The sequence below is a fragment of the Elaeis guineensis genome, chromosome 4, assembly GCF_000442705.2.
Source record: "Elaeis guineensis isolate ETL-2024a chromosome 4, EG11, whole genome shotgun sequence".
Taxonomy (NCBI): domain Eukaryota; kingdom Viridiplantae; phylum Streptophyta; class Magnoliopsida; order Arecales; family Arecaceae; genus Elaeis; species Elaeis guineensis.
The window spans coordinates 9,131,211-9,149,646 of record NC_025996.2 but is presented as its reverse complement, the minus strand read 5'-3'; the positions used below and the strand labels follow the sequence as shown (position 1 = coordinate 9,149,646).

The following is an 18,436-nucleotide window of genomic DNA, read 5'->3' as shown; positions in this document are numbered from 1 at the left end:
ATTTTTATACGAGTACCGTAAAATATATATTTGGTCAATTGATTGTCCAGTTTGGACAGTTTGAAAATTGTATTTAATTCTATAGGTAATTACATTATTCGAATGATACGCAGAGGGTTCGAGAGAAATTTTGGATAGTATTTTTTTTTAGTTCTCCTCACACATTTTCAGTCGTGTGGGAAAAACTAAGGAAAAATACTGTCGAAATTTTTTTCGATCCCTTTTGCGTATCATTTGATTAATGTAATTAACCTATAGAATTAATACAATTCGAGACCACAAATATGTCAGTGGAAAGATGATTGGCATACTTGTCTGACATATTATTGAGAAAGATCCCAGTGTCAAAGTTGAAGCTATTGTGACAATCGTTAATGATCAATTTCAATATACAGTGTCATACAGGAAAGCATGGTGTGGAAAGCAGAAGGCATTGGTTGATATTTATGGAGAATGAGAGCCGTCTTATGCTAAATTATCCTATTATATGGCTGCACTTCAATATGCAAATTTTGGTACAGTTATTTCATGAAATTTTTTTCAAACTGTGAATTCCAATGTTCGAGTTTTAAATTATATTTTCTGGGCTTTCAAACCATCTATCCAAAGCTTTACGCATTGCCGTCTTGTAATCAGTATTGATGGCACGCACTTGTATGGAAAGTTTAAAGGTAAGATGTTAATTACAACAGGAATTGATGCAGAGAATAGGATATTTTCATTAGCATATGTAATTGTGGATGAAGAGACAACTGCAAGTTGAAGTTGGTTTCTTTTCCAGCTCAGAACACATATCGTCAAAGATAGAAATAGAATATGCTTAATTTCTAACAGGCATCCAGATATATTAAATACCATCGCAGATGAGTCTATTGGATGGAGTCCACCACGTGCCTATCATCGATACTGCTTAAGACATATCTGCAGTAATTTCAATACTTATTTTAAAAATGTGCAGCTGAAAAGAGCAGTATGATAAGCAGGAAGCACTCATCAAATTCGCAAGTTCAACTTTATCATGGGTAGGATCAGAATAGTGAATGAAGAGGCTTGGAGCTGGTTGTCCGAGATAGAAAAGGAGAAGTGGACGTTGGCACATGATGATGGCCTGCGCTATGGTGTCTTAACTACAAATTTGTTGGAGGTTTTTAACAGTATTTTACAAGGAGCTAGAAATGTGCCAATTATAGCTTGTGTTCAAATGATATTTTATCGTCTTGTGAAATACTTTAATACGAGGTATGCCCAAGTCTTGAGATATATAGAGAAGAATCCAAATAATTTTTTTACTCCTCATGTTGCAATTAAGATTGCTGAAGATCAAGTTAAAGCTAACCAGCACCGAGTAACAGCATTCAACCTTTAAAGAGGTATATATGAAGTGCTTACGAGGAGAACAAGCGCAGGGTTACAAGGTAGAAGAAATTTTCATACTGTTACTTTAGCTGAAAAAAATATTCTTGTGGAAAGTGAAGCATGTACAAATATCCATGTTCACACGTTTTAGCTGTGTGTCAAGAAATTGCTGTACATTTTAGTAATTTTGTGGATGATGCATATACAATTACAGCATATATGAATGTTTGGAGTGGTGACTTTAATCCATTACCACATGAAAATTATTGGATGCATACATATATGTTTAAATGTATTCCTGATCATCATTGTTTGAGATCCAAGCAGAAAGATAGACCAAAGTCAACAAGACTACGAAATGAGATGGATGATAGGCAAATAAGAAGTAAGAACCACTGTGGCATTTGTAAGGAATAGGGTCATGGCCACCGCCGCTGTCCTAGGATACTTCAACACACTTCAACTTCAAGCAGTGAAAAAAATTAAAGGCTCTGAAAATGTATTTTCATCATTGTTTTATGTATTTCTGTGAGATTGCATTTGAATATATGTGTTTAATATCCTGAGATGAACCGAATTTTGTGTTTAAGTTGTATTATGTGACAATATTGTGTTTAAAATATATTTCTCATAAAATGAATGGCTATCATATCATATTTCTTATTTTTTAATATACTTGCGATAATATCATTATTTTAGATTCATTAGCGTATTATGGCTTACGATCCGTGGTATCTCGATCCTCGAGATAGCAGTATTTTTATATTGCAGAAGCACCATTAAGCACAGACTATTTTAGATGACGGTGTAAGCATTCCAATTCTATTTACTATTTAAATTTTTTTTTGAAAAATCATATACATTATCTAATTATTATATTTTATTATAGGAGCCCAGACACCTTCATCTATGACGATCTGATGCTGACTTCTGGAGGACAGAGGACATCCCACATAGAGTGCTGGATTATTTACGATATCTTAAATTTTATGGAGTATATCAGATTGGTCGTATACAGATGGACGTTGGTCTTATTACTGCTTTGCTTGAGAGATGACGTCCAGAGACACACACATTTCATCTTCCATTTGGTGAGGCGACCATCACTTTACAGAATGTCAGCACCTTACTGGACTACTAATTGATGGCGATCTAGTTACCGGAGTTGATCCCATGCTTACCATTCTGGAGTGGCAGGCTTTGTGCTTGCGATTGCTGGGGTTTGAGCCCGACGCACACTTTTTCGATCATTCACGACTCAGGATTGAGTGTTTGGATGATCGGTATCGACATTTTCATATTGCGGATGATGCACCAGAGGAGATGGTGCAGTAGTATGTTATGAGTCAAATGCTGCGATTGTTAGATGGTGTCTTGTTACCCGATACTTCATCGAATAAGATGAAGTTGATGTTTTTGCCATTATTAAAGGATTTAGACTTCGTTCGTAGACTCAGTTAGGACAGTGCAGTATTAGCTTGCCTGTACAGAGCTATGTGTCGAGGTTTTTATGCTGATCAGAGCGAGATTGGTGGTTATCTTATATTATTACAAGTATGTGAATTAAAAATTTTTATTTTTAAAATTTAATTATATTCCAAACATTGGGTATATCATGTATGATTTTTTTGAAATTTACAGATTTGGGTATGGGAGCATATGCCGACTATCAATCCATTATGACGACAGTTGCTCGAGATACCATCAGAGCAGCATGATCCTGATGTTCTATTCAGACTGGACGGACCATTGGGATATAGATATAAAAATATTACTTTTTTTATTTGAAACTTACTGTTTTAAATTCGATAAAATTTATTTAACATGAGTAGATTGTGAAACAGATGGAATGTTGCATTCAACGTTCATCACGTATCGACGAGAGTGGCACGGATTTATAGGTGCCAGTTGGATACATTAGTTGATACATATAGACGGATAAATTCTGAATTTTTTACAAATATCATTTTATAGTATTCATAATCTATTAAAATTTTAGCTTACTAATTTTTTTTATTTTAAGTCTATCAATTTTTGTGGGAGCCATATACAGATGAGATATTGGCTATATTGCCGCAGATGTGTACAGTTAGACATGACATATGGACTGCTAGGGTGCCATTTATTTATTTTGATGTGGTAGAGTGGTATCTTTCCGATCGTGTCCTGCGGCAGTTTGATCAGATTTAGGGTATCTTAGAGCAGTTTGATACCAGCCAGGAACTTCATCGTATTGATCGACGAGGGAGAGCTCGTATTGACTGGCCTATCAGACATACAGAGTACATTGATATTTGGGATGCACGTCGAGATCACATTGTTCATAGTGATCCCATTTTGAGAGACCGTTCATATACCGATGACTACATAGCTTGGTTTTTTAGCATCACAGTACGAGTCATTGGACAGCCTCGGTATGCAGTTTCCGGATATGAGGGCGAGAGTTCTGCTATGCGTCTTTTGATAAGACTACGAAAATTAGTTTATGTTATTTGTGTTATATTTTTATTTTATATTTTATAGTATATTGACTATTTTATTTTTATTTTGTAGACTGATTCTATGTCGGATCTTGTGTTGGACGCTCGTCGTGCTTTATTTATGACTGATGAGGACGAACGGATTCAGATACTGCGTGAGATAGAGAGAACAAGTTTCAGAATATTGGTGGCGATTGGTGTTGATCCATATAGCTGTGCGTCTTGGTATGGAGCAACCGATGTGCCAGATATGAGATATACGCCATCACCATATGTTCCACATATGCCATCACCGCATATTCTGCATATGTCATCATTAGATGCTGCACAGATGCCACCGCCTTTTGATCCACAGATGGCAGCGCCTTCTTCTTCCTACATCCTCCAGATGACATCATCGGATACCAGTTGGCCACATGAGTATGATACTTTCTTTTCAGGCCCATCCGTATATCCAGATGAGAGGGTTGAGCGGGTCGCTCAGTCCGTAGATGATCCGACAGCATCCGTTATTCCTGAGCAGCATGACTAGCAGACCTCCTCCACTGATATGGGAAAGAGCCATCACAGCAGAAGCAGCCGTTGAGGACCTTCCTGAGAAGGTCCAAACGACCACGGGCACCACGACATCCTTGTGGGATTTAGTCTTTTTTAGATTTGTACTTAGTATTTTTGAAACTTTTATTGTACTATTTTTTGTATGCTTTACATTTTTATTCTATTTAATATTATTAATTATTGATTTTATTTTATATTATTTAATTTCAAGTGATCGGATATTATGCTTTGTGGATATGGTTACACATACTCTAATATGTCTCAGAACAATAGAAGAGAAAAAATAATACTAAAAGGACTATAAAAATTATAATATAAATAATAATAATATATCGAATAATTTAATTATGAGATGAATCGGACCGCATTGGTACATCTCGATCTGGTACGGACACAAACAGCTACGTATGGTGCGGTATGGAAAAAAATTTTAAATTAAAATTTTTATTTTTTTAAATTCAAAATTATAATTTTTATTTTTTTCTCATTTTTTCTCATTTTTTTATGATATTTTTTATTTTTTTAACCCCTACAATTTTTTTGGGATATTTTTTTTAAAAAATTAATTTTAATTGAAAAAATTAATTTGAATTTATGTTTTTTATTTGAGTTAACATTTGAATTTTTATTTTTTTCTCATTTTTTACTTCTTTGTTTGAAATATATTTTAAAAAAAATAATTTGAAATGGAGAAAGTAATTTGAAATGGTATTTTTTATTTTAATTAAAATTAAAAATTTTATATTTTTAAATTAAAAATTATAATTATAATTTTTTATTTTTTAAATATTTTATTTTTTATGATATTTTTTTTTTTATTTTTTTGACATATTTTTTTAAAAAAATAATTTGAAATGGGGAAAGTAATTTGAAATGATGGTTTTTATTTGAATTAAAATTAAAATTTTTATTTTTTAAATTCAAAATTATAATTTTTATTTGGCACTCATTTTTTTTTATGATATTTTTTATTTTTTTAATTTTTTAAGATTTTTTTGAGATATTTTTTAAAAAAATTAATTTTAAATGGACAAAATAATTTAATTTTTTTTATTTGAATTAACATTAAAATTTTTATTCTTTAAAATTCATTCAAAATTATAATTTTTATTTTTTTTCTATTTTTTTAATGATATTTTTTAAAAAAAAATTAATTTGAGGAGATTATAATTTGAAATGATGATTTTTATTTGAATTAAAATTAAAAATTTTATTTTTTTAAAATTTTGAAATTATAATTTTTATTTTTTTCGATTCTTTTTTATGGTATTTTTAATTTTTTTTATATCAATTTTTTCAGATATTTTTTTAAAAAAGATAATTTGAAATGGAGATATTAATTTTAAATGATAATTTTTATTTTTATCAATATTAAAATTTTTATTTTTTTATAAATTAAATTTTTTTTATTTTTTTATTTTTTATTTTTTGATCAAAAAATAAAAAATATCAAATAATATGATGTTTTTAAAAATATTATATTATTTGATATTTTTTATTTTTATTTTTTTTTCAGCATCGTCTATGTGGAAAATAGGAGATGATTTGGTGGTGATAAAATGTCATCGATTTTATATCAATCTAATAAATAAATTAAAAATTAAATTATTTAAATAAATAATTTTTTTATATTAATTAAAAAAAAAACTCCGACCTTGTGAGTGGGCCGCCGCTTTGCCCTCCCTTTTCACACCGTTTCCCAAGTGCTTGGGAGGCTGGAATTGGGACTGGCTCTCATTTATGCATGCAATAAATAAGACTCTCGACTCTCTCATTGTTTTGTTAAATCACATCGGTTCCCGGAACAGTCTCAGTACAAATCATTAACTGATAAATTTAGCTTCATCTGTTGCCGTCTCTTCTTCTCGGACCTTCGGATACTACAAAAGCACTCACGTCCTAAGTTTTCATCAACTTTGTGGACTTCATTTTTGTGTTCATTGGGCCTCTTACCAGTGGGTCTCGCCTCTCGTGTCAGCTGCCAATGGGCACGCATGAATACCATTGGCCTACACGTGTTGCAGCCGTGGTGCACCACCTGGCCTTCAAATAATACCAAAGATAGCCCATTTTTTTTCTTGCTGTACCATGGACTTGTTTTGAGAACCAGCGTGCTTAAATGGACTTTGGCCGGCAAAGGTGGCCTTCATAGTGCCTCCATAAAACTGTACTAAAGGGATGGACAAGAGTCAAGAGTGACACAATTAGGAAGCCAATGTGTGTCAGCATAGTGTGGATAAGTAAAACTCGTTGAGCAGAAAGTGGACAGGTTATCATTCGGAGTTGGACGTGTATATACCCTCTGAATAGCTTTCACTGACGCACGAAAAATAGAAAGAACAGGCACATCCCCCGTCTATGATAACCCTAATTTATCAACATTTTTTCCCGACGTATATATGTTGTCATGTTAGTTTATACTTTAGCATTTTCTAAGCAAATAAAAGTTTCAAAACCTATGATATTAGAATAGAATATGAATCATAAATACGTCGGAAAAAAATGATATAAAAATTTATATATTATAAAATTTATATATAAATATATAATAAAAATAATATAATAAAATTTTATCTTCAATTATTATTACTCAAGTAAAAGAGAAATCAACCACACACAAATCACATATTTTTGATATTAAGATGGCTCTTCTATCTTATATTTTTTTAAATTTTTTAATTTTTTATGATGAAAAAATACAATCTTCATTTTATAAAGCTTAGACTGAAGATACTTTTTTATATTAGATAAATTTTTTATATTTTTTATTATAAAAAATAAAAAATATCATAAATTTTAATATTATTTTATGAGTTTTTGTATTCTATAATTTTTAATGAATTATTAGCTATATTTATTATTTTATTAAATTTAATTAAAATATGAATAAAAATTTCATCAATACGTAGGCCACGAAAAATCTATAATAAGACGTTTCTTATATTCAATAAATTTTATAATATATATTAATTTTTTATAAATAATAATAATTTTGATACGATCAAAATTATTATTCATACTAAATGATTGTGCCATAAGCCGTTTCTCACAACCGACACATGAGACGTGGGGTTTACCAACCCTTTTTTTCCCCGACGTATATTTGTTTTCATGTTAGTTCATACTTTAGCATTTTCCAAACAAAACAATGCTTCCAAACCTCTGATGTTTGAATAGGATATAAATCATAAATATAAACTATATATTATAAAATCCATATATAAGTATATAATGAAAATAATATAATAAAATTTTATCTTCAATCATTATTGTTTTAGTAAAAAAAGAATCAATCACCCACTGATCACACATTTTTGGTATTAAGAGAATCCTTCTGGCTTATATCTTTTTTAATTTTTTAATTTTTTACGATAAAAAAAACAATCTTCATTTTATAAAGTTTTAGACTAAAGATTTTTTTTGCTTTAGACAAAATTTTCATATTTTTTTCATTATAAAAATAAAAAATATAATAAATTTTTTAATATTATATTATTATATATATATTTGTATTCTATAATTTTTTTTTGTAGATTATTAGTTGTATTTATCATCTTACTAAATTTAATTAAAATATGTATAAAAATTCCATCACTACGTGGGCCACATAAAACCTATAATGTGACGTTTCTTATATTCAATAGGATATATAACACATAGTATTTCTTTATAAATAATAATAATTTCGATGTGATCAAAATTGTTATTCATACTAAATGATTGTGACACAAGCCGTTTCTCACAACCGACACATGAGAGGTTGGGATAACCGGCATAGTGATACGAGAAACGTTATAACATTCAATATTAGATATAACGTTGGTTGTCATGTTATAGTAGTTAAATTATTATAATACCATACCACCAAGTAGCAATGGCTTGTTTTCCATTGTCGCGGTTGCAGGCTTCAAACGGAGCGACACATGTCTCACCAAAAAAAAAAAAAAACACTGGGCGACACATGGACCGTACTCATCCTCACGGGTTCTCAGCGCCTGTAGACCGACGGTTGGACCGCTCAGCCATGTGCCTAGCGGATTATTACTTTTGGAGGTGCAGAGTACGTACGCCAAAAAAAGTGAAGGCTGAGAGATGCGTCATTTCATAACTCTCCAACCTAGAAAGACTGCAACACTAGCCACCCTAGGATTCAACACTAGCCCACTGGAGAAAAATTTAAAGCCAAGAGAAAGAAAACATAATTAATGAAAGTGTTTAAGTTATTCCGCACTTCCTATTTCGTTTTCGCTTTGGGGCCAAACGATGGTGTGATCTCTTTACCAAATTCGTCCAAGCAAGCAACTGTTTTCATTGATTTGGAGAGAGCAGGGCGCCGGTCCAGCTTACAGCCACCCTTGCCCTCAGGGTGATAGGTTTTTGGCTCGGTATAAACGTAATCCTTATAAATGGGCATAAATGTGAGAATTCATGCGAGTGCGCGTTTAATCATATCGGATGTATATTAAATAGGTTTTAAATATATATATATATATAAAAAACTTAAAATTTCATACAATACTTTTTGGTTAACTTTTTAATAAGATTCTAATTATTACAGATAATTTTGGAAGGAATTCAACACATAATTTGTATGAACTAAAAAATTACTATAATATTAACTTATTATGGTTAAATATTTATATGGGACAACAACTTGCATAGCATTGTTTTCATAAATTATTATAATAGATAGATGCACGTTATATGATAAATCATAACGTAGATCGGTTCTTCTTCCAATTGCGTGTGTTGCGGTCAATCATCTCATCGTCCGATCGTCGGAGAACGAGTACTTACAAAATGAGAAGTCTATACTGATCGAAGGCGGCTCCGATGGAGACCCTCCGATGGTCAAGTCAGAGAAGTGACTGGGCAACAGTAAAATGAAGACAGAGAGCTCAATCGAAGGAGAGAGGGAGAGAGAAGCGAGCCTGTAATTTTGGAGTCAAAGAGTGGAGAGATCGATCAATTGCACTGTTGCCTTCCCTGATTTATATAGTGGAGCACGGTATAACGCCGTCATTAATGACGCGGACAAGTGAGGAATTTCAACTCACTGTAGACTGTCAGAGTCGTCGTGAAAATGTCATATCGTCGTGGGGCTGTCAAATCACTAGGGTTGACAATGCCCTCGGCGGGACAATGTCCCTAGATGGCTGTGCCGCATGCGGCTGTCAGGACTGACAAACTCTGACGGTTGTACAGCGATCGAAGGAGTCGACCGACCCTAGGTCGGTGGCCAGCCGAGTGGTGTCGGGCCCTCCGTTGGTCGGCGAGTCTTACGTGAGTCGGCCATCAGACCTCCGGATTCAGTCGATCGGGAAGGGTGCGTCCGACATATCCTGAGTCGGTCATGAGCCGGTAATTAGTCGGTGATGGCGTCAGTCGGTCGGTCGGTCGGTCCGACTATCAGTCGATCGATCGGATGGTTCCTCCGACCATCGATCGATCGCTCCGATCATTGATCGATCGGTCGGTGGGTATTCTCCAACAGCGTGCACATTGTATAGAACAGCTTAGGGATTGAAGTTTAGCGAATTAGGTAAGCTATTTTGTATTTTGTTCTGGCTTTAGAACACCCTAAAGTATTCACGGCGTCTGCTGATCTCCCCATTAAATGTGCTTGCGCGAAGCTTTTTGCATGCATGGTACGTATCACGGATTTGACTTAAGGAGCTATATAAATGCATTGTACCCAACCATTCCCTATCTTTGCATGCTTTTTCTCTTTTACCTCTATCCAATAACTTGTAGCATTCTAGCGTATACCATGTATCTTCGACGGAGAGTTTTAAGTAGGCAATGAAAAGCATGCCCATTCTCGAGTTCTTTTTCCGAATAAACCATCCAACTCTGATAGATCACTTCAATATTTTGTTATTTTTCATAGATCATTGTGAGCGAACAACAATATCTCACCTTATCCAATTTGTAAATCTCTTTCGGTAAGGCTAATGAACACATATAACATTTTTTTAGGGCACACATGATGATGAACTTTCCTACAAATTATGGCGGTGGGTTTGTCACTCCAATACTAGCTAATTGGGTGGTTCTTCAAATGATAATTAAGTCTTAATGGTTATTGTTTGTCTGTTGGCCAAAATCCAGTCTGTTCAAGTCTTATCGCGTTATGTACTCTTTCTTGCTCCCCACTGGCCAGTAGAATATCGATCCCTAGCTTGCACAACAATTGAAATATCTTGAACTCCATGCTCTTTTCAAAGATTTGAGTATTCTTCTTGGGACTCTACCTTTGACATGATGTGACAACATCATGTCCCTCATCTTGTTACCAAACTAGGTGGATTAAGGGGCCGGTATTTTATTTGTGAAAATGTTGTTTATCATGACCTTGTATCAAGGTTTGTTCGAAGTGCTGATTAGATCATGTACCCTCCCCCTCAAATCCAACAAAAATAATAATAATAATAATAATAATAATAAATTTCTCCTATAATTTTATTAGTTTTGTAGATATCCCTTATATTTAAAATTTAAACAATATCAACTCTGTATTTAATAAAATATTATAATTTACCCTTCCAACGATCTAATTTGAGTCTAAGGCTCTCGTCAGTGATTATGTGGTACTATTTTTGCCACGTTGGTACTCTTTTATCTCACGTTGATACCTTTTAATCCCATAAATTTTAAAAAAAAAGAGACATTGATCACCTCCTTCGTCTCTTATGTGCTTTCCTTCCCTCAGGAGCTTCCCTCCTCCCTATTTTCCTCACCATCGCCTCCTACCGATCACTACCATCACCTTCCTTCCCATCATCATCAACATCAGTCTTCCTCTTCGATCTCTCTCTAAGGCTTTCCTTTCCACAGATCTTCGAAAAGAGAGAGATGAAAAGAAAAGGAAGGGAAAATAAAAAATAAGCCGACCATCGTGCGGTGAGGATCGGGCCGTCGGCATTTTCTTTAGTGGGGCTACAAGGCAATGTAGTGAAAGCAGCCATAGGGAGAGCTCGCTATCAAGGATTATTACCTCTTCTCTACACCACCATCGAAGATGAGGATGCCTTCAATTGGATCATGACTGTTGGAGGGGCATGAGCTAAGCAGGGGACGGAGGTGATTGGGTGGTCGTCGTCATCCAAAAGCTAGGCACAACGGGCCAAAGAGATGTACTAGCTCAAGCTTGCTCTAGCTCTTCGTCTCTGCTCCAAGTCTGGGGTGATGCCGCAGAGGACGATCAAAATCTTGGCCCTGGTGATCTTAAATATCTCTTCGAGAGCGTTCATGGCGGCAGTCTTGAAGATCCATCTGATGGTGCTTAAGATGTCTTTTTGGAAGAAATTTTGACTATAGAAGGCGATGTCGAGGAGGAATCGGATGGTGGCGGTGCCAAGAAGGAGGAGGCCATGGCGAGCTATGAATTATCTAGAGAAGAGGCCGAAGCTATTGGCTTGTTCATCGGTCATCCGATTGATCTTAGTTGCTCCTCTTCAAATTGGACTTGAAGAATCTTGGACATGTCAGAGGCCGCCTGCTTGGCATTCTTGGTGACGAGAGTGGTGAAGCAGTTGGTCTCCGGCATCTTCATCCACCAGTAGTAGGTGAGCACCATCAGGATGGCATCGAATATGAGAACTATGCACCAGACCAAATCGGCCTGAGGGATGGTGGAGGCTATGACATTGACAGTGTAGAAGGGTGCAGGGAAGTAGTGCTTGAAGGCGATGGAGACGATGATGGCGATAGTGCCATCGGCGAGAATGCCGATGCTTTGCATGGCAAAGATGGTGGCAATGAAAGCCTCGTAGATTTTCTTATTGGCGTACTCGGATATGATGGTGGCAGAGAGTGGGTAGTCGCCTCCAATGCCAAAGCTGAGCCATAAGCTAAAAAATTTGAGGGTGGCTATGACGGACTTAGGGTTGTGGCCTAAGGAGAGGTCGAAGGCAATAGAGGGTGACGACCATGAGCAAGAGGGTCATGCTGTAGATGCGCTTGCATATCATCTTGTCTCCGAGCCATCTGAAGAAGAGCTGGTCGGAAAGGGTGCCGTAGAAGGCGACGCTGTTGATGGCAGTAGAGATGTTGGGGGGAGTGAGCTGGGGTCGGAGAGCCTTCGACGTGGTAGTAGATGCGATCGAGGAGCTTGATGATGTGGAAGATGCAGAAAAGATCGTAAGCATCGATGAAGCAAGCCATACTAGCAATCATGATGGTCGTGAAGTGGTACCATTGCATCTTCGCCGCATTCAAAGTGTTCAGCATCTGGAGTTGCTCCCTCGCCATGGTGAGCCACTCTTTTCTATGGATAGGGATCACAGTCATAGAAAGGGTAAGAGTGAGAGTTTGTGAGAGAGAAAAGGAGATAAGAAGGAGAGCAAGGGAGATTAGATTAGGGATGGAAAGTGGGCCATTAATGACAGAAAGTTTGGCGCCACATTGGAGGAGAGTCAACTCAGACAGATAAAACTGCTTTTCTGATCACGTAAGCTATATACGACAAAAATAGTACCACATAATCGCCGACAGGAGCTTCAGATCCAAATTGGATCATCGGAAGGGCAAATTGTAATGTTTTGTTAAATATAGAGTTGATATTGTTGAAATTTTAAATTTAAAAAAATATCTATAAAATTAATAAAAATATAAAAAAATATTTATTAATTATTAAAAAAAAAAGATAGTGGCTAGATGGCCCACATAGGGTTCTCTTTTTTGTACAGCTTGATAAGTTCAAGGCCGGTCCTTCATTGAGCTTCGAGGAATGCAACAAGCATCCTAATCAACTAAGAAGATAAGAATGAGATTCCTTCGTATTTGAAAGTCCCATCAATTAGAAATATGGGAAAGGTGTGATGCTTGATTGAGATTCTTTTAAGCAATAGGGGGTTGGATGAGAATGACTCCAGTCAATTATAATACAAACCTGTGAAATTATTGCGAGTTATCATAAGATTCCATTTGTTCGTTTTAAAATTAGTAAAATATTTTATTATTTTGGCTTTTCATATACTATGTTTGAAGTTAAACGGGCTGCCCCATCCTAATAGGACAGCTAATATATGTCGCATCAATCTCGAATCATGGTCAATATAAAATTGCTCCAAGTACTTGCTCAAATAAAAATAGAGGCATTTGTGGTAAATTATATTGTTCTTCCTTCCTTTCTTATCTTCTTGAGAAAGCCTTTTTAGGTTGAAATTTAAAATATTATTTATATTTCTGATGGGGCCTTGCAATGGACACCCATCTTAGCAACTTAAATGTATGATTTTTTTTTTTCAAAAATTTTACATATCCCTACTCCATCAAAAAAATCATGCTCTTTTCTCAATCTTCGAAGTGTTTATTTTTTTACTGCTTTCCATCTTTGCTAATATAATATATTCATCTAAATGGTAGATATTTTTTATTTTCTTTCTTATTTATATAATTAAATTTTCACCCTTATATATTTTATACCAATTTTCAATACCAACATATTTGTACCCACATAAAATAAACTTATCTAATAAAATAATATTAGCTCCATCAGTAGGCATATACCTTACATCAAGAATTACTTTGATTTTATCATTGTGGAGCTTCAGACGAACTCTTCTAACACCTTCAATCTTCTGCTTCAAATTATTTCCTACATTGACGTAGCCAAAATCTCTCTCAGTGTGCAAAGTGTCAAATAGATTTTGGTTAGTGCATACATGAATATCAGCAGCAGAATTTATTATCCAGCTAGAATTACTCTCAATAGCAGTCGTGTTTGAGAGATAAAGCTCATCATCAATATTGACCATATTTACGGAAGAATCAATATTTGACTTACCTTTCAACTCTTTCAGGCTTTTTAAGTCCTCCCTGAACTTTGGACAGCGAACCTAGATGTGACCCAACTTTCCACATGGCACTCAATAGTGCTAGAGTTTCTCGATCGAGATCTCAATCTTCTACCATATTGGTCACCTCTCTTATTTCTCCCTCTCTCAAAACTCTCCGTAGCTAGTACTCGACTCTCTTCAGGGCAATCTTCATCTCCCATCGTCCAATAATTCTCTTTCAAAATCTTTATCACCTCATTTAACTGCAGTGTGCTTTTTCCTGCTAGCATTGACTGCACCAATGGTTTGTAAGATCTGGGTAGTGAAGCCAACAAGAACAATGCCTGTTTTTCTTCCTTAATCGTCTCTCCTACATGTAATAGTCAAAATACTAACTCATTAAATTTATTTGAATGATCAATAATATTTTCTCCTTCCTCCATCTTCAGTGAGTACAGATCCATCTTCATCATCAAGCGGTTAGTTAACATCTTCGAGACATACTTACTCTCCAACATATCCCACAACTTTTTCGATGATGTCTCCTTCAACACCGTGATTTTAATTTATGGACCAGTACCGTCCGAATTGTACTAACTGTCTTCTTTTGGATTGTACTCCAATCTGAATCTTTCATCTCATTCGGCTTTTTATCCTGTAATGCGGAATTAAGATTCCGTCGCATCAAATAATTTTGAATTATACATTACCACAAAATAAAATCAGTCTTTTCATCAAACAATAAAATCTCATTCTTCAATATAGTCATGGTGTTTAATAAATTCTCAATTAAACACCTCCACTCAAATAATCAGTAATAAATATCACAAAATAAGCCAAGTTTGAAAAAATCGATCTAAAAAATGAAACCAGTACATCGAAATTAGTTAGAACCAACCTCTTCCTAAAAAATATTGACGTGGCATTGGGACCCACTGATGTGGGACTGACTGGTCTTTCACCTAGACTATTGATGTGACATCTCTTACTTTTTTCTCTCTTCTCTCTTAGACCAGAACCTCATTCTGATATCACTTGTTGAGACTGACAGTGAAAGCACTCACACAAATAATAAAAAAAATAAAAAAAAATAATACAAAAATTTTTACGTAGTTCGATCCTTTAAATAGACCTACATCCATGATCTCGAAAGAGATATTTTTACTAAAATAAAACTGCTATAATTTTTAAACAGATAAAATTGTAAACTCTCTCTTCATCATAATTTTTCAAAATTTTGATTACATCCTCTTAGTTAACTTAAATTTTGATTTATTGTGCTGGATATAAATAAAAATCAAAAAGTCCTATTTATAGGAGTATCAAACTCCCCCAGTTTTAATCCCAATCAATATGGGGTTTTGAAAATTATCATGTTTGCCGCCCACGCAACAAGATGCTATATGGACGAGGCTAGAGAATGGGACAGACAGATCTCACACGTTCCTCGCTAGACTTAGCAGGACTCAGCAACGACAGTTTGATCATGACACAGAAACTGAAGCCAAAACCAATGATGATGACTTGTAGAGATACAGACCAAAAATATTGATTTTATTTCGGAATGAGATTTGACTCAGAATTATATCGTATGCGAAGTATGTAAAATTATGAGACGGATTTCCGAAATCATTTAAGATCATTACCGGCCAACATAGGTTGTTACAGGAACTCAATTATTTGACGGTTTTAGTTCTGTGTGTGTGTATATATATATATATAAGAAAATTTTTTGTACCGGCAATTGAAGTTGGTTTATTTTTAAATTATTTTTACTTTTATACTTATCCTTAAATTCTCTGTTTTTTATAGTTTTTCAATAGGATTTTAATTTATAAGTACGAGTAGCATTACAGTATATCGATCGTAGCTGGCCTTGGTTACATCATACTTTTCTTTCCGTCGATGGATAGTTTAATGACGGCGAAGGTCTTGAAAGCCGAATCTTCCGGACCGACACTAATCTTGTCATCATCTTTTCATCGTCTTATTCCCTACTAAGCCAATACCAATGGTATACTGATGCACAATTTAGCCATAAGATTTTTCTTCTTTCTTCTAACCACCTCGGTGAGAGAAAAAAAAGGTGTCAACCGTTTCTCACTAATTTTTGCCTCAACCTCAATGTTCTCGTGCTCGGAACGTATGAACTAGGTGTTGCAAGGGGAAAAAAAAGAGACCTAGATTCTTTAAGTATTATTTTATTCATGTCGGTCTGTACAAAAGAGACCAAAGCCGACTGCCACCGGCCAAAAAAGAAAGGAAGAGGGGGTGCGTGTTGGGGCCTCAACAGGATTTTTAAGGGACCGGGATAGGTTGTGAGAGAAGGGCAGGTACCATATATTTGTCCAATGTCTCGTGAAGTGGGCGCTGGTCTCTCCCTAAATGGGAATGGAAGCAAAAAGAAAAAAAATGTCTAGCCTTTAAGATACCGGTACACATCCTGAATTCTTCTCCCTGGACGCCATATGTTTGCCGAAATCTTTGGATAGCCTTTCATTGAGCTCCAGATTAGCGGCTTTAGGCCTCCACATTAAGCCTAATTATCCTATCATTTCATGACATCTCTCATTCCACATGCGAATGTCTTTGTCCTACTTACCAACCAAACTGACCCTATATCTGAGAATTGAGAAATTTTTAGATAGATTTAGCCAATCATATATATTATAAATAAAATATCATATCAATATTTTGAACTAAAAAATTTTATAATCATCTCAAAAATAATATATTGAGGTGATTAATATTAACAAAATTATATAATTTCTAATTTAAAATATTGATATATTATTTTTTATTTATTTTATCACTAATGTACATAGTAGATTAAATCTATCCAAAATTTTTTTAAAATACAATTTTTTTTTCTACATATCTCCGTCACTATATGTACTGCCCCAATCTTTTAGGTGGCACCCTTGGCTTATACAACGCGGCTACAGTAGCATAGATAGTCCCCCATACCGTGTACAGCAGCAGCATACGTCAGTAAATTATGTTATACCTACGATGGCGAAGTCAGAATCTCTCTCAGCTTTCTCGACCCCACCTCGCTCTTCCTCTGCTGCTCTCAGTGACGGCACGGACCGTGCAATCACAGAAGATAACAGCTTGCCATCACCCATCTCTTTTTCTCTATCTTCGTTATGTATTCTTTTGCTATCTATCACCATTCCCACACAGGGATCCGTCAAATCCAGGGAGGGTTGGGGTTCTCCGGTGCCCTTTTTCTGCTCTCCATCGTGTCCTTTTTACGTCCGGGTGTTCTTTCTACCGCCACCTCACAGCTAGCTACTGGCCACACCCGTCACCTTTTTTTTTTTTTTACTTCATTTCAAAACCATCAATCAGCAATCAATAGCTCAATACATCACACACCCTACCCGCTTTTCCTCTCTGCAGAGATATTTCTACTTGATTCGTGAGCTCGTACTGATTTGAATACTCGATCCCAGCTTCTGATCTAAATGGCGACCAACAACAACGAGGCATTCACCCGCGAATAAAAATGTATTTAAGATGGTTAAAACCTACTTAAAAAAAAAAAAAAAAAAGGATGATGCGAAAGAAATTTAACTCATTTGCATAATTGAATAATTACTGCACAACTTATGCAATTAAGCTCCCTGATATATATAATCGATTCTAATTTGATACTAACTCTCACTCTATGTGATGGTTATTATTTATCGATTAGTTAAGATGTACATCCATTTTTTTCCGATAATCAATTGCAACTCTCATCCTCTATAGTTAGTTTTCTTTTACACTAATATTTTTGCTCCCATCACCCTCAAAATTTTATTGTTTCTCAAAATTTTTGTCTGATTTAATATTGAGTGGATGTCTGACCTGGACACCACCTTCGAAGACCTTTATAGTACCATGTGACACAGCAGAAAGAAAGAAAAAATAAAATAAAAAAAAATAATCAAAATACATGGATCAGCTACAAAAAGACTCGCCTCCACGGCGCATGCAAACTTCACTATGAAAAAAAAAATTTACAAGAGGAGACCTCATCCTCAACCCTTATACACCCAATTCTCTCTCACTAGAAGTTTTTCTCACAAAAGCTCTCTCTCTTGGAAGACCCCCTGAACCCCTGAAGTGCCTGGCGACCGCTGTCCAGGAGCCTTCTGCTCCTCTCTCAGCGCTTCCGTCTCTCTCTTCCCTTGGGTTACGTACGGCTCCATACTGCACAGAAATCCGAACCACCCTGCCTCTGATCTATGTACAGGACTTTTATAGCCTTAA

General features: G+C 35.2%; 1 pseudogene; it reads right to left on the bottom strand.

Moving 5' to 3' along the window:
• Window positions 1-11,533: 11,533 nt before the first annotated feature.
• LOC105044108 (inorganic phosphate transporter 1-4-like) lies at window positions 11,534-12,647 on the bottom strand (annotated as a pseudogene).
• Between the last annotated feature and the right edge of the window lie 5,789 nt (window positions 12,648-18,436).